We start from the raw sequence: 26,837 nt of genomic DNA on the forward strand, positions 1-26,837 counted from the left end.
ACACAACATGTGAAATCGTAAATTTGAATGTATCTCCTCATGGACCCAACAAAGCTTCATGCCAAATTTGGTGAAGATTCATCAATTGGTGCGAAGTAGTGGTAAAAACAACAAAAACAGAAACACTCACTTGTACCGCAAAATGCGAAGTTGATAGTTTGTGAATATTTCTTTATCGACCTAATAAACCTCAATACCAATTTTGGTGAAGATCCATACACACCTTGTGAAGTATTTACATGGACATATAATAGACAGTGCTATTATCTTTATATAGATGACTCTTGTAAATTAGATCTGCATGTGATGTATTCATGACGTCATATCTGCACCCTGAAAATGGAGAAAAATAATCAGATTCTCCTTGACAGGAAGCGGAAGCGAAACGAGAAAATCGTGACGCTATTGCAACTCTATATCTACACAGGATAAAAATTTCGTAAAATTGGGGGCTGTACATCGCGTAATAAAAACGTTTTTTTCAGTATCATTTAAGTAAGGGTTCTATTATAGTTTGATATTCAATGTTACAGTAGAGTAAGCAGACAAACCAGAATTATTAACATGTACTTACATTTGTCTGCCTAGTTACAATAAAACAAAATTAAACGAAAGACACATTTATATTGACATTAAAACATCATTTATTCCGAAAATTTATTTTCTAATCAGTTATTATAAAATACGTTATAAACGAATAGATCTACTTTTCATTTCTGCCGCTTTTTGAACAAAACACGAGCTCTGTCTGTCAGAAGTGGGATTCGAACCCACGCCCGGAATACCGGACTGCGACCTTAACGCAGCGCCTTGGACCGCTCGGCCATTCTGACATGTAAATACTTCTTGACTACTACATTTTCCTAATTTTGTACTGTTTTCAAAATATAAATTGTATAATATATTCGAAATAGTGTGAAAATAAAATAAAGAACACTTATCTATATTTTCAAATATAACACAGATTTGCATGCATTGAATAATATATGCTATACCATGATCAATAAATATAGAACACAAAGTTTCCGTTTCATTGGCACAGGGTAATTCCGGAGGCTTATAGCACTAAAGACCGCATTTCGATACTTGTGGTAAGCACATCTCAAGTCCGTTGCACGGCTTTGTGCTTAACTATTAATAAAGAAACAGAGAACTTTGAGTTTTTCATTAAAAGATAAATGAATAAAACACGTTGCAAGTAATAAAGGGAAGTTTAAATTTAGATAATCCTACTTTGTACTTTACGTTTTCAAGATAAAAGTCTCTAGTTGTACACAAAGTTGTTTATCATATAATCTCTCTCTTCTAAAATTATAACTATAACACAATACTTTGTTTAAATATTCAGTAGGTTATCCATGTAATATATTTTGTATGAATTCAGTCAACAATTCTGCGTTGGAATAAATTATTATTATTTTTACAATTTTGTCACGGAGCCAAATGGTCAAATAATCTTGATGCAATAGTTTCCATTTTCAATGAGCAAGTGATGAAACCACACGTTACTTAATAGGTGTATTTTAACCTTCAAACGTTTGTTGGTGAAAACTGTTCAATATGTTACAAATTAGCACTGACCTGTTGAATATACTAATATAGGGTATGTGTTTGTGTTTTCTTATAGCAAAGCTACATCGGGATATCTGCTGTGTCCACTGAGAGGAAATGAACCCTGATTTTAGCATTATAGATCCGGAGACTTACCGCTGTCACAACGGGGTGCACTAACACAGAGCATTAATCCATTTTGAAATGCAGGTCATTTACTTTTTCTTTTTTTTCCTGGCCTTACATCACAACTGAAAATATAGGAATCTTTAAATCACATTTTCCACTCAAAACAAATATTGTTGGAACTCTGAAGTTTTTTGGCACCAAGTTCAGATCAATTGGATTAACAAAACAAAATGGAGGATCTTTCATTTCTCTCTAAGAGTGTGCTGTTCTGTCATACATACATTTGTAAGCGTAAATAGGATGTTTGTAAAAGACATTTTGACCAGTATAACTGTAGATTATTTAAATATTTTAACTTTTTTACAATATTATTTTTTTGAAAAAGAAATACATTATACTAAAAGTAATAACGCTTGAATTTCCTCATCATTTGACATAATGTCGAATATACAGTTTTAAGAGTCAGAACTGGTTTTTAACACAAAATATCGATATTCTATGAACTGATTTCCTAGCAAGTATTACATAGGTCCACTTAATAACAACAAAATCAGCAGAATATTTTAAGTAATGTGAAATTGAAAACTCGTCTAAATTTTAAACATTGAAAAACAGACTGGGCACGTGAGATGTGTGTAAAACAGCTTTATTACAACACAAAAAACAAAAGAAAAATAGTGTTCTTACTTACATAAAAGAATGTACAATGTCTTAAGTGTGATGTCGGGAAAACCCACTTGTAGAGAAATATATATGCAAAAACGGCTCGTTTGGGTTGAGAAAATATTTTACATAGAAGAGCGAACAACGTTTCGACCTTTTTTGGTAATCGTCATTTCTTCGTGAACCTGACGATAACCGAAGAAGGTCGAAACGTTGTTCGCTCTTCTATGTAAAATAAATTTCTTAACCCAAACGTGCCGTTTTTGCATATATAATGTCTTAACTGGATAAGTGAAAATATTAGCAGATTTCTTTCCTCAAGACAAATGCCTTAAGAACTAGTCAAATTGAAATCCATGGAAAGCTGCGTATAACTAAGCCTTCATGCTAATACAGGAATCATAGTTCCTTTGTGTTCTGGTAGCATCGTCGTGTGACTAGTCATCTTCTCACAGCGTTCGTTGGCTGTGGACTGCAGACGTCATCCACTCAACCAGCAAAGAACGTTGTTTCTTTCAACACAAAAGTACTGTAACTTTCATTCAGGTAGAGTAGATATTGTCTGCTATAAAACAAAGACAAAAGGCAACTTGAATAAGCCAACTTCAACGGTTTAATGTACTACATTTTGATGAGAAAACGTCGTTCTACTAACTAAAGAAGTGTGAAGAACAGTTTATGTATAAACAGGTAGGAAATATATGACATTTTACATATTACACTTTTGGTACCTCGTCTGTTTCACGTTTCTCATTAAACTTGAAATTAAAATTAAAATTTAAAACCAACAGGTTTTAAACTCTTAACATACTTGAGGAGCATGTTATCACTCTTTTATTCCTAAGACTATATAAACATCACACGGACGTCACTTACTATAAGAATTAAACACTTAACTATGGCGTAAAATGAGATACAATATGAGATAATGCATAATAATAATAATGATAGAAAAGACCCTTTAATTATAATTTTAAAATAAAAATGATATATCATAAAATTAATATATCATCAAGTGATTTTTTTTTTACTTTTCAATTGAAAGGAAAAAATACCGTAATTATAATACATGACTTTACAAACCGAAAGCTCTTTAACAATGAATTCAACACAAGAATGCCGTTTAACAATGAATAAAATACAATAATATCCTTTAACAATAAAGAATTCGTAAATCAACGCTTTAAAAAGATATACTATGTAAAAGTACATACTTAAATCCGTAAAAATGTCCTTTAGTGTTTAAGACTCATAGAATAGGTAAATTAATATGTAGAATTATACACGGACTACAGAAAAATCTACATAAAAATATACTTTGATGAATATATATTATTATATGTAAGACAAACTTTAGAAACAATAAACTATTTCCTTTAAAGGGAAGTAGATCAACACTATGTTAAAATGATTAAAAAGACAAAATGCTGAAAAATTTAGATCTTAAACGAAGAACTTTTACGTTTCTTTCAGAAGGATCAATGTATTTGTTTATTTGTTTTGAATTTCGCACAAAGCTACTCGAGGGCTATCTGTGCTAGCCGTCCCTAATTTAGTGGTGTAAGACTAGAGGAAAGAAAGCTAGTCATCACCACCCACCGCCAACTCTTGGACTAGTTTTTTTACCAACGAATAGTGGGATTGATCGTCACATTATAACGCCCCCACGGCTGAAAGTGCGACCATGTTTGGTGTGATGGTGATTCGAACATGCGACCCTCAGATTCTCTTACTCATGAACGCAAACCGTATCAATGTTGACAGAGTCTCTTCTTACACTTAAAACGCATAAATAAATCCTTGCACTGTTACATTTAACATTATTGACCTATTTCTTTCTTATACACCCTTTTTGATTTTCTGATTTGTTTTTTAACAAAATCCCTAGTATTGTGCGAAATGTATCACGTACTTTGGATTGGAGTAAATATGGTGTTATTAGCATATTATTATACAGCCTTTTTTACTTTCATTCTGAACTTCTTAGTAATAATTTCTATAATGGTGTAAGCCTTCAATCCAATCTATCACATTAAATTTTTGAAGTTTTTGTACGGTTACATTTATATCCAATTTCCTTTTTTTATGTCTTTGTGAACCAATATGCTCTCAGTTCTAAAACAGTCGTCCTGGTATATTACTCTGTTATATAGACTATTTGGGGTAACCGTGCCGTGGACGAAATTTATGTAAATTCAGGATTAATAAAAGGTTATCTCAGAACATAAAAAATATGTTGCCTTTATATATAATTTTAAAAGAGAGCAAAACACAACATGTGAAATCGTAAATTTGAATGTATCTCCTCATGGACCCAACAAAGCTTCATGCCAAATTTGGTGAAGATTCATCAATTGATGCGAAGTAGTGGTAAAAACAACAACAACAGAAACACTCACTTGTACCGCAAAATGCGAAGTTGATAGTTTGTGAATATTTCTTTATCGACCTAATAAACCTCAATACCAATTTTGGTGAAGATCCATACACACCTTGTGAAGTATTTACATGGACATATAATAGACAGTGCTATTATCTTTATATAGATGACTCTTGTAAATTAGATCTGCATGTGATGTATTCATGACGTCATATCTGCACCCTGAAAATGGAGAAAAATAATCAGATTCTCCTTGACAGGAAGCGGAAGCGAAACGAGAAAATCGTGACGCTATTGCAACTCTATATCTACACAGGATAAAATTTCGTAAAATTGGGGCTGTACATCGCGTAATAAAACGTTTTTTCAGTATCATTTAAGTAAGGGTTCTATAATAGTTTGATATTCAATGTTACAGTAGAGTAAGCAGACAAACCAGAATTATTAACATGTACTTACATTTGTCTGCCTAGTTACAATAAAACAAAATTAAACGAAAGACACATTTATATTGACATTAAAACATCATTTATTCCGAAAATTTATTTTCTAATCAGTTATTATAAAATACGTTATAAACGAATAGATCTACTTTTCATTTCTGCCGCTTTTTGATTTGAACAAAACACGAGCTCTGTCTGTCAGAAGTGGGATTCGAACCCACGCCCGGAATACCGGACTGCGACCTTAACGCAGCGCCTTGGACCGCTCGGCCATTCTGACATGTAAATACTTCTTGACTACTAAATTTTCCTAATTTTGTACTGTTTTCAAAATATAAATTCTATAATATATTCGAAATAGTGTGAAAATAAAATAAAGAACACTTATCTATATTTTCAAATATAACACAGATTTGCATGCATTGAATAATATATGCTATACCATGATCAATAAATATAGAACACAAAGTTTCCGTTTCATTGGCACAGGGGTAATTCCGGAGGCTTATAGCACTAAAGACCGCATTTCGATACTTGTGGTAAGCACATCTCAAGTCCGTTGCACGGCTTTGTGCTTAACTATTAATAAAGAAACAGAGAACTTTGAGTTTTTCATTAAAAGATAAATGAATAAAACACGTTGCAAGTAATAAAGGGAAGTTTAAATTTAGATAATCCTACTTTGTACTTTACGTTTTTCAAGATAAAAAGTCTCTAGTTGTACACAAAGTTGTTTATCATATAATCTCTCTCTTTCTAAAATTATAACTATAACACAATACTTTGTTTAAATATTCAGTAGGTTATCCATGTAATATATTTTGTATGAATTCAGTCAACAATTCTGCGTTGGAATAAATTATTATTATTTTTACAATTTTGTCACGGAGCCAAATGGTCAAATTATCTTGATGCAATAGTTTCCATTTTCAATGAGCAAGTGATGAAACCACACGTTACTTAATAGGTGTATTTTAACCTTCAAACGTTTGTTGGTGAAAACTGTTCAATATGTTACAAATTAGCACTGACCTGTTGAATATACTAATATAGGGTATGTGTTTGTGTTTTCTTATAGCAAAGCTACATCGGGATATCTGCTGTGTCCACTGAGAGGAAATGAACCCTGATTTTAGCATTATAGATCCGGAGACTTACCGCTGTCACAACGGGGTGCACTAACACAGAGCATTAATCCATTTTTGAAATGCAGGTCATTTACTTTTTTCTTTTTTTCCTGGCCTTACATCACAACTGAAAATATAGGAATCTTTAAATCACATTTTCCACTCAAAACAAATATTGTTGGAACTCTGAAGTTTTTTTGGCACCAAGTTCAGATCAATTGGATTAACAAAAACAAAATGGAGGATCTTTCATTTCTCTCTAAGAGTGTGCTGTTCTGTCATACATACATTTGTAAGCGTAAATAGGATGTTTGTAAAAAGACATTTTTGACCAGTATAACTGTAGATTATTTAAATATTTTAACTTTTTTACAATATTATTTTTTTGAAAAAAGAAATACATTATACTAAAAAGTAATAACGCTTGAATTTCCTCATCATTTGACATAATGTCGAATATACAGTTTTAAGAGTCAGAACTGGTTTTTAACACAAAATATCGATATTCTATGAACTGATTTCCTAGCAAGTATTACATAGGTCCACTTAATAACAACAAAATCAGCAGAATATTTTAAGTAATGTGAAATTGAAAACTCGTCTAAATTTTAAACATTGAAAAACAGACTGGGCACGTGAGATGTGTGTAAAACAGCTTTATTACAACACAAAAAACAAAAGAAAAATAGTGTTCTTACTTACATAAAAGAATGTACAATGTCTTAAGTGTGATGTCGGGAAAACCCACTTGTAGAGAAATATATATGCAAAAACGGCTCGTTTGGGTTGAGAAAATATTTTACATAGAAGAGCGAACAACGTTTCGACCTTTTTTGGTAATCGTCATTTCTTCGTGAACCTGACGATAACCGAAGAAGGTCGAAACGTTGTTCGCTCTTCTATGTAAAATAAATTTCTTAACCCAAACGTGCCGTTTTTGCATATATAATGTCTTAACTGGATAAGTGAAAATATTAGCAGATTTCTTTCCTCAAGACAAATGCCTTAAGAACTAGTCAAATTGAAATCCATGGAAAGCTGCGTATAACTAAGCCTTCATGCTAATACAGGAATCATAGTTCCTTTGTGTTCTGGTAGCATCGTCGTGTGACTAGTCATCTTCTCACAGCGTTCGTTGGCTGTGGACTGCAGACGTCATCCACTCAACCAGCAAAGAACGTTGTTTCTTTCAACACAAAAGTACTGTAACTTTCATTCAGGTAGAGTAGATATTGTCTGCTATAAAACAAAGACAAAAGGCAACTTGAATAAGCCAACTTCAACGGTTTAATGTACTACATTTTGATGAGAAAACGTCGTTCTACTAACTAAAGAAGTGTGAAGAACAGTTTATGTATAAACAGGTAGGAAATATATGACATTTTACATATTACACTTTTGGTACCTCGTCTGTTTCACGTTTCTCATTAAACTTGAAATTAAAATTAAAATTTAAAACCAACAGGTTTTAAACTCTTAACATACTTGAGGAGCATGTTATCACTCTTTTATTCCTAAGACTATATAAACATCACACGGACGTCACTTACTATAAGAATTAAACACTTAACTATGGCGTAAAATGAGATACAATATGAGATAATGCATAATAATAATAATGATAGAAAAGACCCTTTAATTATAATTTTAAAATAAAAATGATATATCATAAAATTAATATATCATCAAGTGATTTTTTTTTACTTTTCAATTGAAAGGAAAAAAATACCGTAATTATAATACATGACTTTACAAACCGAAAGCTCTTTAACAATGAATTCAACACAAGAATGCCGTTTAACAATGAATAAAATACAATAATATCCTTTAACAATAAAGAATTCGTAAATCAACGCTTTAAAAAAGATATACTATGTAAAAGTACATACTTAAATCCGTAAAAATGTCCTTTAGTGTTTAAGACTCATAGAATAGGTAAATTAATATGTAGAATTATACACGGACTACAGAAAAATCTACATAAAAATATACTTTGATGAATATATATTATTATATGTAAGACAAACTTTAGAAACAATAAACTATTTCCTTTAAAGGGAAGTAGATCAACACTATGTTAAAATGATTAAAAAAGACAAAATGCTGAAAAATTTAGATCTTAAACGAAGAACTTTTACGTTTCTTTCAGAAGGATCAATGTATTTGTTTATTTGTTTTTGAATTTCGCACAAAGCTACTCGAGGGCTATCTGTGCTAGCCGTCCCTAATTTAGTGGTGTAAGACTAGAGGAAAGAAAGCTAGTCATCACCACCCACCGCCAACTCTTGGACTAGTTTTTTTACCAACGAATAGTGGGATTGATCGTCACATTATAACGCCCCCACGGCTGAAAGTGCGACCATGTTTGGTGTGATGGTGATTCGAACATGCGACCCTCAGATTCTCTTACTCATGAACGCAAACCGTATCAATGTTGACAGAGTCTCTTCTTACACTTAAAACGCATAAATAAATCCTTGCACTGTTACATTTAACATTATTGACCTATTTCTTTCTTATACACCCTTTTTTGATTTTCTGATTTGTTTTTTAACAAAATCCCTAGTATTGTGCGAAATGTATCACGTACTTTGGATTGGAGTAAATATGGTGTTATTAGCATATTATTATACAGCCTTTTTTACTTTCATTCTGAACTTCTTAGTAATAATTCCTATAATGGTGTAAGCCTTCAATCCAATCTATCACATTAAATTTTTGAAGTTTTTGTACGGTTACATTTATATCCAATTTCCTTGTTTTATGTCTTTGTGAACCAATATGCTCTCAGTTCTAAAACAGTCGTCCTGGTATATTACTCTGTTATATAGACTATTTGGGGTAACCGTGCCGTGGACGAAATTTATGTAAATTCAGGATTAATAAAAGGTTATCTCAGAACATAGAAAATATGTTGCCTTTATATATAATTTTAAAAGAGAGCAAAACACAACATGTGAAATCGTAAATTTGAATGTATCTCCTCATGGACCCAACAAAGCTTCATGCCAAATTTGGTGAAGATTCATCAATTGATGCGAAGTAGTGGTAAAAAACAACAACAACAGAAACACTCACTTGTACCGCAAAATGCGAAGTTGATAGTTTGTGAATATTTCTTTATCGACCTAATAAACCTCAATACCAATTTTGGTGAAGATCCATACACACCTTGTGAAGTATTTACATGGACATATAATAGACAGTGCTATTATCTTTATATAGATGACTCTTGTAAATTAGATCTGCATGTGATGTATTCATGACGTCATATCTGCACCCTGAAAATGGAGAAAAATAATCAGATTCTCCTTGACAGGAAGCGGAAGCGAAACGAGAAAATCGTGACGCTATTGCAACTCTATATCTACACAGGATAAAAATTTCGTAAAATTGGGGGCTGTACATCGCGTAATAAAAACGTTTTTTTCAGTATCATTTAAGTAAGGGTTCTATTATAGTTTGATATTCAATGTTACAGTAGAGTAAACAGACAAACCAGAATTATTAACATGTACTTACATTTGTCTGCCTAGTTACAATAAAACAAAATTAAACGAAAGACACATTTATATTGACATTAAAAACATCATTTATTCCGAAAATTTATTTTCTAATCAGTTATTATAAAATACGTTATATACGAATAGATCTACTTTTCATTTCTGCCGCTTTTTTGATTTGAACAAAACACGAGCTCTGTCTGTCAGAAGTGGGATTCGAACCCACGCCCGGAATACCGGACTGCGACCTTAACGCAGCGCCTTGGACCGCTCGGCCATTCTGACATGTAAATACTTCTTGACTACTAAATTTTCCTAATTGTTGTACTGTTTTCAAAATATAAATTCTATAATATATTCGAAATAGTGTGAAAATAAAATAAAGAACACTTATCTATATTTTCAAATATAACACAGATTTGCATGCATTGAATAATATATGCTATACCATGATCAATAAATATAGAACACAAAGTTTCCGTTTCATTGGCACAGGGGTAATTCCGGAGGCTTATAGCACTAAAGACCGCATTTCGATACTTGTGGTAAGCACATCTCAAGTCCGTTGCACGGCTTTGTGCTTAACTATTAATAAAGAAACAGAGAACTTTGAGTTTTTCATTAAAAGATAAATGAATAAAACACGTTGCAAGTAATAAAGGGAAGTTTAAATTTAGATAATCCTACTTTGTACTTTACGTTTTTCAAGATAAAAAGTCTCTAGTTGTACACAAAGTTGTTTATCATATAATCTCTCTCTTTCTAAAATTATAACTATAACACAATACTTTGTTTAAATATTCAGTAGGTTATCCATGTAATATATTTTGTATGAATTCAGTCAACAATTCTGCGTTGGAATAAATTATTATTATTACAATTTTGTCACGGAGCCAAATGGTCAAATAATCTTGATGCAATAGTTTCCATTTTCAATGAGCAAGTGATGAAACCACACGTTACTTAATAGGTGTATTTTAACCTTCAAACGTTTGTTGGTGAAAACTGTTCAATATGTTACAAATTAGCACTGACCTGTTGAATATACTAATATAGGGTATGTGTTTGTGTTTTCTTATAGCAAAGCTACATCGGGATATCTGCTGTGTCCACTGAGAGGAAATGAACCCTGATTTTAGCATTATAGATCCGGAGACTTACCGCTGTCACAACGGGGTGCACTAACACAGAGCATTAATCCATTTTTGAAATGCAGGTCATTTACTTTTTTCTTTTTTTCCTGGCCTTACATCACAACTGAAAATATAGGAATCTTTAAATCACATTTTCCACTCAAAACAAATATTGTTGGAACTCTGAAGTTTTTTTGGCACCAAGTTCAGATCAATTGGATTAACAAAAACAAAATGGAGGATCTTTCATTTCTCTCTAAGAGTGTGCTGTTCTGTCATACATACATTTGTAAGCGTAAATAGGATGTTTGTAAAAAGACATTTTTGACCAGTATAACTGTAGATTATTTAAATATTTAACTTTTTTACAATATTATTTTTTTGAAAAAAGAAATACATTATACTAAAAGGTAATAACGCTTGAATTTCCTCATCATTTGACATAATGTCGAATATACAGTTTTAAGAGTCAGAACTGGTTTTTAACACAAAATATCGATATTCTATGAACTGATTTCCTAGCAAGTATTACATAGGTCCACTTAATAACAACAAAATCAGCAGAATATTTTAAGTAATGTGAAATTGAAAACTCGTCTAAATTTTAAACATTGAAAAACAGACTGGGCACGTGAGATGTGTGTAAAACAGCTTTATTACAACACAAAAAACAAAAGAAAAATAGTGTTCTTACTTACATAAAAGAATGTACAATGTCTTAAGTGTGATGTCGGGAAAACCCACTTGTAGAGAAATATATATGCAAAAACGGCTCGTTTGGGTTGAGAAAATATTTTACATAGAAGAGCGAACAACGTTTCGACCTTTTTTGGTAATCGTCATTTCTTCGTGAACCTGACGATAACCGAAGAAGGTCGAAACGTTGTTCGCTCTTCTATAAAATAAATTTCTTAACCCAAACGTGCCGTTTTTGCATATATAATGTCTTAACTGGATAAGTGAAAATATTAGCAGATTTCTTTCCTCAAGACAAATGCCTTAAGAACTAGTCAAATTGAAATCCATGGAAAGCTGCGTATAACTAAGCCTTCATGCTAATACAGGAATCATAGTTCCTTTGTGTTCTGGTAGCATCGTCGTGTGACTAGTCATCTTCTCACAGCGTTCGTTGGCTGTGGACTGCAGACGTCATCCACTCAACCAGCAAAGAACGTTGTTTCTTTCAACACAAAAGTACTGTAACTTTCATTCAGGTAGAGTAGATATTGTCTGCTATAAAAACAAAGACAAAAAGGCAACTTGAATAAGCCAACTTCAACGGTTTAATGTACTACATTTTGATGAGAAAACGTCGTTCTACTAACTAAAGAAGTGTGAAGAACAGTTTATGTATAAACAGGTAGGAAATATATGACATTTTACATATTACACTTTTGGTACCTCGTCTGTTTCACGTTTCTCATTAAACTTGAAATTAAAATTAAAATTTAAAACCAACAGGTTTTAAACTCTTAACATACTTGAGGAGCATGTTATCACTCTTTTATTCCTAAGACTATATAAACATCACACGGACGTCACTTACTATAAGAATTAAACACTTAACTATGGCGTAAAATGAGATACAATATGAGATAATGCATAATAATAATAATGATAGAAAAGACCCTTTAATTATAATTTTAAAATAAAAAATGATATATCATAAAATTAATATATCATCAAGTGATTTTTTTTTTACTTTTCAATTGAAAGGAAAAAAATACCGTAATTATAATACATGACTTTACAAAACGAAAGCTCTTTAACAATGAATTCAACACAAGAATGCCGTTTAACAATGAATAAAATACAATAATATCCTTTAACAATAAAGAATTCGTAAATCAACACTTTAAAAAAGATATACTATGTAAAAGTACATACTTAAATCCGTAAAAATGTCCTTTAGTGTTTAAGACTCATAGAATAGGTAAATTAATATGTAGAATTATACACGGACTACAGAAAAATCTACATAAAATATACTTTGATGAATATATATTATTATATGTAAGACAAACTTTAGAAACAATAAACTATTTCCTTTAAAGGGAAGTAGATCAACACTATGTTAAAATGATTAAAAAAGACAAAATGCTGAAAAATTTAGATCTTAAACGAAGAACTTTTACGTTTCTTTCAGAAGGATCAATGTATTTGTTTATTTGTTTTGAATTTCGCAAAAGCTACTCGAGGGCTATCTGTGCTAGCCGTCCCTAATTTAGTGGTGTAAGACTAGAGGAAAGAAAGCTAGTCATCACCACCCACCGCCAACTCTTGGACTAGTTTTTTTACCAACGAATAGTGGGATTGATCGTCACATTATAACGCCCCACGGCTGAAAGTGCGACCATGTTTGGTGTGATGGTGATTCGAACATGCGACCCTCAGATTCTCTTACTCATGAACGCAAACCGTATCAATGTTGACAGAGTCTCTTCTTACACTTAAAACGCATAAATAAATCCTTGCACTGTTACATTTAACATTATTGACCTATTTCTTTCTTATACACCCTTTTGATTTTCTGATTTGTTTTTTAACAAAATCCCTAGTATTGTGCGAAATGTATCACGTACTTTGGATTGGAGTAAATATGGTGTTATTAGCATATTATTATACAGCCTTTTTACTTTCATTCTGAACTTCTTAGTAATAATTCCTATAATGGTGTAAGCCTTCAATCCAATCTATCACATTAAATTTTTGAAGTTTTTGTACGGTTACATTTATATCCAATTTCCTTTTTTTATGTCTTTGTGAACCAATATGCTCTCAGTTCTAAAACAGTCGTCCTGGTATATTACTCTGTTATATAGACTATTTGGGGTAACCGTGCCGTGGACGAAATTTATGTAAATTCAGGATTAATAAAAGGTTATCTCAGAACATGAAAAGTTGTTTCCTTTATATATACTTTTAAAGAGAGCAAAACACAACATGTGAAATCGTAAATTTGAATGTATCTCCTCATGGACCCAACAAAGCTTCATGCCAAATTTGGTGAAGATTCATCAATTGATGCGAAGTAGTGGTAAAAAAACAACAACAACAGAAACACTCACTTGTACCGCAAAATGCGAAGTTGATAGTTTGTGAATATTTCTTTATCGACCTAATAAACCTCAATACCAATTTTGGTGAAGATCCATACACACCTTGTGAAGTATTTACATGGACATATAATAGACAGTGCTATTATCTTTATATAGATGACTCTTGTAAATTAGATCTGCATGTGATGTATTCATGACGTCATATCTGCACCCTGAAAATGGAGAAAAATAATCAGATTCTCCTTGACAGGAAGCGGAAGCGAAACGAGAAAATCGTGACGCTATTGCAACTCTATATCTACACAGGATAAAATTTCGTAAAATTGGGGCTGTACATCGCGTAATAAAAACGTTTTTTTCAGTATCATTTAAGTAAGGGTTCTATTATAGTTTGATATTCAATGTTACAGTAGAGTAAGCAGACAAACCAGAATTATTAACGTGTACTTACATTTGTCTGCCTAGTTACAATAAAACAAAATTAAACGAAAGACACATTTATATTGACATTAAAAACATCATTTATTCCGAAAATTTATTTTCTAATCAGTTATTATAAAATACGTTATAAACGAATAGATCTACTTTTCATTTCTGCCGCTTTTTGATTTGAACAAAACACGAGCTCTGTCTGTCAGAAGTGGGATTCGAACCCACGCCCGGAATACCGGACTGCGACCTGAACGCAGCGCCTTGGACCGCTCGGCCATTCTGACATGTAAATACTTCTTGACTAGTACATTTTCCTAATTGTTGTACTGTTTTCAAAATATAAATTCTATAATATATTCGAAATAGTGTGAAAATAAAATAAAGAACACTTATCTATATTTTCAAATATAACACAGATTTGCATGCATTGAATAATATATGCTATACCATGATCAATAAATATAGAACACAAAGTTTCCGTTTCATTGGCACAGGGGTAATTCCGGAGGCTTATAGCACTAAAGACCGCATTTCGATACTTGTGGTAAGCACATCTCAAGTCCGTTGCACGGCTTTGTGCTTAACTATTAATAAAGAAACAGAGAACTTTGAGTTTTTCATTAAAAGATAAATGAATAAAACACGTTGCAAGTAATAAAGGGAAGTTTAAATTTAGATAATCCTACTTTGTACTTTACGTTTTTCAAGATAAAAAGTCTCTAGTTGTACACAAAGTTGTTTATCATATAATCTCTCTCTTTCTAAAATTATAACTATAACACAATACTTTGTTTAAATATTCAGTAGGTTATCCATGTAATATATTTTGTATGAATTCAGTCAACAATTCTGCGTTGGAATAAATTATTATTATTTTTACAATTTTGTCACGGAGCCAAATGGTCAAATAATCTTGATGCAATAGTTTCCATTTTCAATGAGCAAGTGATGAAACCACACGTTACTTAATAGGTGTATTTTAACCTTCAAACGTTTGTTGGTGAAAACTGTTCAATATGTTACAAATTAGCACTGACCTGTTGAATATACTAATATAGGGTATGTGTTTGTGTTTTCTTATAGCAAAGCTACATCGGGATATCTGCTGTGTCCACTGAGAGGAAATGAACCCCTGATTTTAGCATTATAGATCCGGAGACTTACCGCTGTCACAACGGGGTGCACTAACACAGAGCATTAATCCATTTTTGAAATGCAGGTCATTTACTTTTTTCTTTTTTTCCTGGCCTTACATCACAACTGAAAATATAGGAATCTTTAAATCACATTTTCCACTCAAAACAAATATTGTTGGAACTCTGAAGTTTTTTTGGCACCAAGTTCAGATCAATTGGATTAACAAAAACAAAATGGAGGATCTTTCATTTCTCTCTAAGAGTGTGCTGTTCTGTCATACATACATTTGTAAGCGTAAATAGGATGTTTGTAAAAAGACATTTTTGACCAGTATAACTGTAGATTATTTAAATATTTAACTTTTTTACAATATTATTTTTTTGAAAAAAGAAATACATTATACTAAAAGGTAATAACGCTTGAATTTCCTCATCATTTGACATAATGTCGAATATACAGTTTTAAGAGTCAGAACTGGTTTTTAACACAAAATATCGATATTCTATGAACTGATTTCCTAGCAAGTATTACATAGGTCCACTTAATAACAACAAAATCAGCAGAATATTTTAAGTAATGTGAAATTGAAAACTCGTCTAAATTTTAAACATTGAAAAACAGACTGGGCACGTGAGATGTGTGTAAAACAGCTTTATTACAACACAAAAAACAAAAGAAAAATAGTGTTCTTACTTACATAAAAGAATGTACAATGTCTTAAGTGTGATGTCGGGAAAACCCACTTGTAGAAATATATATGCAAAAACGGCTCGTTTGGGTTGAGAAAATATTTTACATAGAAGAGCGAACAACGTTTCGACCTTTTTTGGTAATCGTCATTTCTTCGTGAACCTGACGATAACCGAAGAAGGTCGAAACGTTGTTCGCTCTTCTATGTAAAATAAATTTCTTAACCCAAACGTGCCGTTTTTTACTATATAATGTCTTAACTGGATAAGTGAAAATATTAGCAGATTTCTTTCCTCAAGACAAATGCCTTAAGAACTAGTCAAATTGAAATCCATGGAAAGCTGCGTATAACTAAGCCTTCATGCTAATACAGGAATCATAGTTCCTTTGTGTTCTGGTAGCATCGTCGTGTGACTAGTCATCTTCTCACAGCGTTCGTTGGCTGTGGACTGCAGACGTCATCCACTCAACCAGCAAAGAACGTTGTTTCTTTCAACACAAAAGTACTGTAACTTTCATTCAGGTAGAGTAGATATTGTCTGCTATAAAACAAAGACAAAAGGCAACTTGAATAAGCCAACTTCAACGGTTTAATGTACTACATTTTGATGAGAAAACGTCGTTCTACTAACTAAAGAAGTGTGAAGAACAGTTTATGTATAAACAGGTAGGAAATATATGACATTTTACATATTACACTTTTGGTACCTCGTCTGTTTCACGTTTCTCATTAAACTTGAAATTAAAATTAAAATTTAAAACCAACAGGTTTTAAACTCTTAACATACTTGAGGAGCATGTTATCACTCTGTTATTTCTAAGACTATATAAACACCACACGGACGTCACTTACTATAAGAATTAAACACTTAACTATGGCGTAAAATGAGATACAATATGAGATAATGCATTATAATAATAATGATAGAAAAGACCCTTTAATTATAATTTTAAAATAAAAGTGATATATCATAAAATTAATATATCATCAAGTGATTTTTTTTTTACTTTTCAATTGAAAGGAAAAAAATACCGTAATTATAATACATGACTTTACAAAACGAAAGCTCTTTAACAATGAATTCAACACAAGAATGCCGTTTAACAATGAATAAAATACAATAATATCCTTTAACAATAAAGAATTCGTAAATCAACGCTTTAAAAAAGATATACTATGTAAAAGTACATACTTAAATCCGTAAAAATGTCCTTTAGTGTTTAAGACTCATAGAATAGGTAAATTAATATGTAGAATTATACACGGACTACAGAAAAATCTACATAAAATATACTTTGATGAATATATATTATTATATGTAAGACAAACTTTAGAAACAATAAACTATTTCCTTTAAAGGGAAGTAGATCAACACTATGTTAAAATGATTAAAAAAGACAAAATGCTGAAAAATTTAGATCTTAAACGAAGAACTTTTACGTTTCTTTCAGAAGGATCAATGTATTTGTTTATTTGTTTTTGAATTTCGCACAAAGCTACTCGAGGGCTATCTGTGCTAGCCGTCCCTAATTTAGTGGTGTAAGACTAGAGGAAAGAAAGCTAGTCATCACCACCCACCGCCAACTCTTGGACTAGTTTTTTACCAACGAATAGTGGGATTGATCGTCACATTATAACGCCCCCACGGCTGAAAGTGCGACCATGTTTGGTGTGATGGTGATTCGAACATGCGACCCTCAGATTCTCTTACTCATGAACGCAAACCGTATCAATGTTGACAGAGTCTCTTCTTACACTTAAAACGCATAAATAAATCCTTGCACTGTTACATTTAACATTATTGACCTATTTCTTTCTTATACACCCTTTTTGATTTTCTGATTTGTTTTTTAACAAAATCCCTAGTATTGTGCGAAATGTATCACGTACTTTGGATTGGAGTAAATATGGTGTTATTAGCATATTATTATACAGCCTTTTTACTTTCATTCTGAACTTCTTAGTAATAATTCCTATAATGGTGTAAGCCTTCAATCCAATCTATCACATTAAATTTTTGAAGTTTTTGTACGGTTACATTTATATCCAATTTCCTTGTTTTATGTCTTTGTGAACCAATATGCTCTCAGTTCTAAAACAGTCATCTGGTATATTACTCTGTTATATAGACTATTTGGGGTAACCGTGCCGTGGACGAAATTTATGTAAATTCAGGATTAATAAAGGTTATCTCAGAACATGAAAAGTTGTTTCCTTTATATATACTTTTAAAGAGAGCAAAACACAACATGTGAAATCGTAAATTTGAATGTATCTCCTCATGGACCCAACAAAGCTTCATGCCAAATTTGGTGAAGATTCATCAATTGATGCGAAGTAGTGGTAAAAAACAACAACAACAGAAACACTCACTTGTACCGCAAAATGCGAAGTTGATAGTTTGTGTATATTTCTTTATCGACCTAATAAACCTCAATACCAATTTTGGTGAAGATCCATACACACCTTGTGAAGTATTTACATGGACATATAATAGACAGTGCTATTATCTTTATATAGATGACTCTTGTAAATTAGATCTGCATGTGATGTATTCATGACGTCATATCTGCACCCTGAAAATGGAGAAAAATAATCAGATTCTCCTTGACACGAAGCGGCAGCGAAACGAGAAAATCGTGACGCTATTGCAACTCTATATCTACATAGGATAAAAATTCGTAAAATTGGGGGCTGTACATCGCGTAATAAAAACGTTTTTTTCAGTATCATTTAAGTAAGGGTTCTATTATAGTTTGATATTCAATGTTACAGTAGAGTAAACAGACAAACCAGAATTATTAACATGTACTTACATTTGTCTGCCTAGTTACAATAAAACAAAATTAAACGAAAGACACATTTATATTGACATTAAAACATCATTTATTCCGAAAATTTATTTTCTAATCAGTTATTATAAAATACGTTATAAACGAATAGATCTACTTTTCATTTCTGCCGCTTTTTGATTTGAACAAAACACGAGATCTGTGTGTCAGAAGTGGGATTCGAACCCACGCCCGGAATACCGGACTGCGACCTGAACGCAGCGCCTTGGACCGCTCGGCCATTCTGACATGTAAATACTTCTTGACTACTAAATTTTCCTAATTTTTGTACTGTTTTCAAAATATAAATTCTATAATATATTCGAAATAGTGTGAAAATAAAATAAAGAACACTTATCTATATTTTCAAATACAACACAGATTTGCATGCATTGAATAATATATGCTATACCATGATCAATAAATATAGAACACAAAGTTTCCGTTTCATTGGCACAGGGGTAATTCCGGAGGCTTATAGCACTAAAGACCGCATTTCGATACTTGTGGTAAGCACATCTCAAGTCCGTTGCACGGCTTTGTGCTTAACTATTAATAAAGAAACAGAGAACTTTGAGTTTTTTCATTAAAAGATAAATGAATAAAACACGTTGCAAGTAATAAAGGGAAGTTTAAATTTAGATAATCCTACTTTGTACTTTACGTTTTTCAAGATAAAAAGTCTCTAGTTGTACACAAAGTTGTTTATCATATAATCTCTCTCTTTCTAAAATTATAACTATAACACAATACTTTGTTTAAATATTCAGTAGGTTATCCATGTAATATATTTTGTATGAATTCAGTCAACAATTCTGCGTTGGAATAAATTATTATTATTATTACAATTTTGTCACGGAGCCAAATGGTCAAATAATCTTGATGCAATAGTTTCCATTTTCAATGAGCAAGTGATGAAACCACACGTTACTTAATAGGTGTATTTTAACCTTCAAACGTTTGTTGGTGAAAACTGTTCAATATGTTACAAATTAGCACTGACCTGTTGAATATACTAATATAGGGTATGTGTTTGTGTTTTTCTTATAGCAAAGCTACATCGGGATATCTGCTGTGTCCACTGAGAGGAAATGAACCCCTGATTTTAGCATTATAGATCCGGAGACTTACCGCTGTCACAACGGGGTGCACTAACACAGAGCATTAATCCATTTTGAAATGCAGGTCATTTTCTTTTTTCTTTTTTCCTGGCCTTACATCACAACTGAAAATATAGGAATCTTTAAATCACATTTTCCACTCAAAACAAATATTGTTGGAACTCTGAAGTTTTTTTGGCACCAAGTTCAGATCAATTGGATTAACAAAAACAAAATGGAGGATCTTTCATTTCTCCCTAAGAGTGTGCTGTTCTGTCATACATACATTTGTAAGCGTAAATAGGATGTTTGTAAAAAGACATTTTTGACCAGTATAACTGTAGATTATTTAAATATTTTAACTTTTTACAATATTATTTTTTTGAAAAAAAAATACATTATACTAAAAGTAATAACGCTTGAATTTCCTCATCATTTGACATAATGTCGAATATACAGTTTTAAGAGTCAGAACTGGTTTTTAACACAAAATATCGATATTCCATGAACTGATTTCCTAGCAAGTATTACATAGGTCCACTTAATAACAACAAAATCAGCAGAATATTTTAAGTAATGTGAAATTGAAAACTCGTCTAAATTTTAAACATTGAAAAACAGACTGGGCACGTGAGATGTGTGTAAAACAGCTTTATTACAACACAAAAAACAAAAGAAAAATAGTGTTCTTACTTACATAAAAGAATGTACAATGTCTTAAGTGTGATGTCGGGAAAACCCACTTGTAGAGAAATATATATGCAAAAACGGCTCGTTTGGGTTGAAAATATTTTACATAGAAGAGCGAACAACGTTTCGACCTTTTTTGGTAATCGTCATTTCTTCGTGAACCTGACGATAACCGAAGAAGGTCGAAACGTTGTTCGCTCTTCTATGTAAAATAAATTTCTTAACCCAAACGTGCCGTTTTTGCATATATAATGTCTTAACTGGATAAGTGAAAATATTAGCAGATTTCTTTCCTCAAGACAAATGCCTTAAGAACTAGTCAAATTGAAATCCAGGAAAGCTGCGTATAACTAAGCCTTCATGCTAATACAGGAATCATAGTTCCTTTGTGTTCTGGTAGCATCGTCGTGTGACTAGTCATCTTCTCACAGCGTTCGTTGGCTGTGGACTGCAGACGTCATCCACTCAACCAGCAAAGAACGTTGTTTCTTTCAACACAAAAGTACTGTAACTTTCATTCAGGTAGAGTAGATATTGTCTGCTATAAAAACAAAGACAAAAAGGCAACTTGAATAAGCCAACTTCAACGGTTTAATGTACTACATTTTGATGAGAAAACGTCGTTCTACTAACTAAAGAAGTGTGAAGAACAGTTTATGTATAAACAGGTAGGAAATATATGACATTTTTACATATTACACTTTTGGTACCTCGTCTGTTTCACGTTTCTCATTAAACTTGAAATTAAAATTAAAATTTAAAACCAACAGGTTTTAAACTCTTAACATACTTGAGGAGCATGTTATCACTCTTTTATTCCTAAGACTATATAAACATCACACGGACGTCACTTACTATAAGAATTAAACACTTAACTATGGCGTAAAATGAGATACAATATGAGATAATGCATAATAATAATAATGATAGAAAAGACCCTTTAATTATAATTTTAAAATAAAAAATGATATATCATAAAATTAATATATCATCAAGTGATTTTTTTTTTTACTTTTCAATTGAAAGGAAAAAAATACCGTAATTATAATACATGACTTTACAAAACGAAAGCTCTTTAACAATGAATTCAACACAAGAATGCCGTTTAACAATGAATAAAATACAATAATATCCTTTAACAATAAAGAATTCGTAAATCAACACTTTAAAAAAGATATACTATGTAAAAGTACATACTTAAATCCGTAAAAATGTCCTTTAGTGTTTAAGACTCATAGAATAGGTAAATTAATATGTAGAATTATACACGGACTACAGAAAAATCTACATAAAAATATACTTTGATGAATATATATTATTATATGTAAGACAAACTTTAGAAACAATTAACTATTTCCTTTAAAGGGAAGTAGATCAACACTATGTTAAAATGATTAAAAAAGACAAAATGCTGAAAAATTTAGATCTTAAACGAAGAACTTTTACGTTTCTTTCAGAAGGATCAATGTATTTGTTTATTTGTTTTTGAATTTCGCACAAAGCTACTCGAGGGCTATCTGTGCTAGCCGTCCCTAATTTAGTGGTGTAAGACTAGAGGAAAGAAAGCTAGTCATCACCACCCACCGCCAACTCTTGGACTAGTTTTTTACCAACGAATAGTGGGATTGATCGTCACTTATAACGCCCCCACGGCTGAAAGTGCGACCATGTTTGGTGTGATGGTGATTCGAACATGCGACCCTCAGATTCTCTTACTCATGAACGCAAACCGTATCAATGTTGACAGAGTCTCTTCTTACACTTAAAACGCATAAATAAATCCTTGCACTGTTACATTTAACATTATTGACCTATTTCTTTCTTATACACCCTTTTTGATTTTCTGATTTGTTTTTTAACAAAATCCCTAGTATTGTGCGAAATGTATCACGTACTTTGGATTGGAGTAAATATGGTGTTATTAGCATATTATTATACAGCCTTTTTACTTTCATTCTGAACTTCTTAGTAATAATTCCTATAATGGTGTAAGCCTTCAATCCAATCTATCACATTAAATTTTTGAAGCTTTTGTACGGTTACATTTATATCCAATTTCCTTGTTTTATGTCTTTGTGAACCAATATGCTCTCAGTTCTAAAACAGTCATCCTGGTATATTACTCTGTTATATAAACTATTTGGGGTAACCGTGCCGTGGACGAAATTTATGTAAATTCAGGATTAATAAAAGGTTATCTCAGAACATGAAAAGTTGTTTCCTTTATATATACTTTTAAAAGAGAGCAAAACACAACATGTGAAATCGTAAATTTGAATGTATCTCTTCATGGACCCAACAAAGCTTCATGCCAAATTTGGTGAGATTCATCAATTGGTGCGAAGTAGTGGTAAAAAAACAACAACAACAGAAACACTCACTTGTACCGCAAAATGCGAAGTTGATAGTTTGTGTATATTTCTTTATCGACCTAATGAACCTCAATACCAATTTTGGTGAAGATCCATACACACCTTGTGAAGTATTTACATGGACATATAATAGACAGTGCTATTATCTTTATATAGATGACTCTTGTAAATTAGATCTGCATGTGATGTATTCATGACGTCATATCTGCACCCTGAAAATGGAGAAAAATAATCAGATTCTCCTTGACACGAAGCGGAAGCGAAACGAGAAAATCGTGACGCTATTGCAACTCTATATCTACACAGGATAAAAATTTCGTAAAATTGGGGGCTGTACATCGCGTAATAAAAACGTTTTTTTTCAGTATCATTTAAGTAAGGGTTCTATTATAGTTTGATATTCAATGTTACAGTAGAGTAAGCAGACAAACCAGAATTATTAACGTGTACTTACATTTGTCTGCCTAGTTACAATAAAACAAAATTAAACGAAAGACACATTTATATTGACATTAAAAACATCATTTATTCCGAAAATTTATTTTCTAATCAGTTATTATAAAATACGTTATAAACGAATAGATCTACTTTTCATTTCTGCCGCTTTTTTTTTGAACAAAACACGAGCTCTGTCTGTCAGAAGTGGGATTCGAACCCACGCCCGGAATACCGGACTGCGACCTTAACGCAGCGCCTTGGACCGCTCGGCCATTCTGACATGTAAATACTTCTTGACTACTAAATTTTCCTAATTGTTGTACTGTTTTCAAAATATAAATTCTATAATATATTCGAAATAGTGTGAAAATAAAATAAAGAACACTTATCTATATTTTCAAATATAACACAGATTTGCATGCATTGAATAATATATGCTATACCATGATCAATAAATATAGAACACAAAGTTTCCGTTTCATTGGCACAGGGTAATTCCGAGGCTTATAGCACTAAAGACCGCATTTCGATACTTGTGGTAAGCACATCTCAAGTCCGTTGCACGGCTTTGTGCTTAACTATTTATAAAGAAACAGAGAACTTTGAGTTTTTTCATTAAAAGATAAATGAATAAAACACGTTGCAAGTAATAAAGGGAAGTTTATATTAGATAATCCTACTTTGTACTTTACGTTTTCAAGATAAAAGTCTCTAGTTGTACACAAAGTTGTTTATCATATAATCTCTCTCTTTCTAAAATTATAACTATAACACAATACTTTGTTTAAATATTCAGTAGGTTATCCATGTAATATATTTTGTATGAATTCAGTCAACAATTCTGTATTGGAAGAAATTATTATTACCACGGAGCCAAATGGTCAAATTATCTTGATGCAATAGTTTCCATTTTCAATGAGCAAAGTGATGAAACCACACGTTACTTAATAGGTGTATTTTAACCTTCAAACGTTTGTTGGTGAAAACTGTTCAATATGTTACAAATTAGCACTGACCTGTTGAATATACTAATATAGGTATGTGTTTGTGTTTTTCTTATAGCAAAGCTACATCGGATATCTGCTGTGTCCACTGAGAGGAAATGAACCCCATTTTAGCATTATAGATCCGGAGACCTACCGCTGTCACAACGGGGTGCACTAACACAGAGCATTAATCCATTTTTGAAAACGGGCACACTTTTTTCTTTTTTTTCCTGGCCTTACATCACAACTGAAAATATAGGAATCTTTAAATCACATTTTCCACTCAAAACAAATATTGTTGGAACTCTGAAGTTTTTTTGGCACCAAGTTCAGATCAATTGGATTAACAAAACAAAATGGAGGATCTTTCATTTCTCCCTAAGAGGTGCTGTTCTGTCATACATACATTTGTAAGCGTAAATAGGATGTTTGTAAAGACATTTTTTGACCAGTATAACTGTAGATTATTTAAATATTTAACTTTTTTACAATATTATTTTTTTGAAAAAAGAAATACATACTAAAAGTAATAACGCTTGAATTTCCTCATCATTTGACATAATGTCGAATATACAGTTTTAAGAGTCAGAACTGGTTTTAACACAAAATATCGATATTCCATGAACTGATTTCCTAGCAAGTATTACATAGGTCCACTTAATAACAACAAAATCAGCAGAATATTTTAAGTAATGAAATTGAAAACTGTCTAAATTTTAAACATTGAAAAACAGACTGGCACGTGAGATGTGTGTAAAACAGCTTTATTACAACACAAAAAAACAAAAGAAAAATAGTGTTTTACTTACATAAAAGAATGTACAATACCAAGTGTGATGTCGAAAACCACTGAGATATAGGTAAAAAACCTCGTTTGTTGAGAAAATATTTATGAGAAGAGCGAACAACGTTTCGACCTTTTTTTGTAATCATCATTTCTTCGTGAACCTGACGATAACTGGAAGGTCGAAACGTTGATGCTTTCTATGTAAAATAAATTTCTAACCCAAACGTGCCGTTTTATAATGTCTTAACTGGATAAGTGGAAAATATTAGCAGATTTCTTCCTCAAGACAAATGCCTTAAGAACTAGTCAAATTGAAAATCCATGAAGCTGCGTATAACTAAGCCCTCCATGCTAATACAGGAATCAGTTCCTTTGTGTTCTGGTAGCATCGTCGTGTGACTGGTCATCTTCTCACAGCGTTCGTTGGCTGTGGATCGCAGGATCATCCACTCCAACCAGCAAAGAACGTTGTTTCTTTCAACACAAAAGTACTGTAACTTTCATTCAGGTAGAGTAGATATTGTCTGCTATAAAAACCCGCAGGCAAACTTGAATAAGCCAACTTCAACGGTTTAATGTTTACATTTTGATGAGAAAACGTCGTTCTACTAATCTAAAGAAGTGTGTTTAAGTATAAAACAGGTAGGAAATTTCATATTACACTTTTGGCACCGTCTGTCTCCCGTTTCTCATTAAACCTGTATTAAAATTTAAAACCAAACAAACTCTTAAATACACAATTATATAACTGTTTATTCTAAGACTATATAAACATCACACGGACGTCACTTACTATAAGAATTAAACACTTAACTATGGCGTAAAATGAGATACATATGAGATAATGCATAATAATAATAATGATAGAAAACCCCTTTAATTATAATTTTAAAAATAAAAATGATATATCATAAAATTATCATCAAGTGATTTTTTTTTACTTTTTCAATTGAAAGGAAAAAAATACCGTAATTATAATACATGACTTTACAAAACGAAAGCTCTTTAACAAATGAATTCAACACAAGAATGCCGTTTAACAATGAATAAAATACAATAATATCTTTAACAATAAAGAATTGTAAATCAACACTTTAAAAAAGATATACCATGTAAAAAGTACATACTTAAATCCGTAAAAATGTCCTTTTAGTGTTTAAGACTCATAGAATAGGTAAATTAATATGTAGAATTATACACGGACTACAGAAAATCTACATAAAAATATACTTTGATGAATATATATATTATTATGTAAGACAAACTTTAAAACAATTAACTATTTCAAAGGAAGTAGATCAACACTATGTTAAAATGATTAAAAAAAGACAAAATGCTGAAAAATTTAGATCTTAAACGAAGAACTTTTTAATTTTCTCTTTCAG

General features: G+C 31.8%; 6 non-coding genes across 6 annotated transcripts; all 6 read right to left on the bottom strand.

Annotated features, from left to right (window-relative positions):
• Window positions 1–749: 749 nt before the first annotated feature.
• Window positions 750–833, bottom strand: TRNAL-AAG (transfer RNA leucine (anticodon AAG)). Its single transcript has one exon. It is a non-coding gene; the product is annotated as a tRNA-Leu (tRNA).
• A 4,529-nt stretch (window positions 834–5,362) lies between these two features.
• TRNAL-AAG (transfer RNA leucine (anticodon AAG)) lies at window positions 5,363–5,446 on the bottom strand. The gene has a single exon. It is a non-coding gene; the product is annotated as a tRNA-Leu (tRNA).
• Window positions 5,447–9,997: 4,551 nt separating this feature from the next.
• TRNAL-AAG (transfer RNA leucine (anticodon AAG)) lies at window positions 9,998–10,081 on the bottom strand. The gene has a single exon. It is a non-coding gene; the product is annotated as a tRNA-Leu (tRNA).
• A 4,539-nt stretch (window positions 10,082–14,620) lies between these two features.
• On the bottom strand, window positions 14,621–14,704 carry TRNAL-CAG (transfer RNA leucine (anticodon CAG)). The gene has a single exon. It is a non-coding gene; the product is annotated as a tRNA-Leu (tRNA).
• Window positions 14,705–19,244: 4,540 nt separating this feature from the next.
• On the bottom strand, window positions 19,245–19,328 carry TRNAL-CAG (transfer RNA leucine (anticodon CAG)). Its single transcript has one exon. It is a non-coding gene; the product is annotated as a tRNA-Leu (tRNA).
• Window positions 19,329–23,875: 4,547 nt separating this feature from the next.
• On the bottom strand, window positions 23,876–23,959 carry TRNAL-AAG (transfer RNA leucine (anticodon AAG)). Its single transcript has one exon. It is a non-coding gene; the product is annotated as a tRNA-Leu (tRNA).
• Window positions 23,960–26,837: the final 2,878 nt, after the last annotated feature.

The sequence above is a fragment of the Tachypleus tridentatus genome, chromosome 12, assembly GCF_004210375.1.
Source record: "Tachypleus tridentatus isolate NWPU-2018 chromosome 12, ASM421037v1, whole genome shotgun sequence".
NCBI lineage: Eukaryota > Metazoa > Arthropoda > Merostomata > Xiphosura > Limulidae > Tachypleus > Tachypleus tridentatus.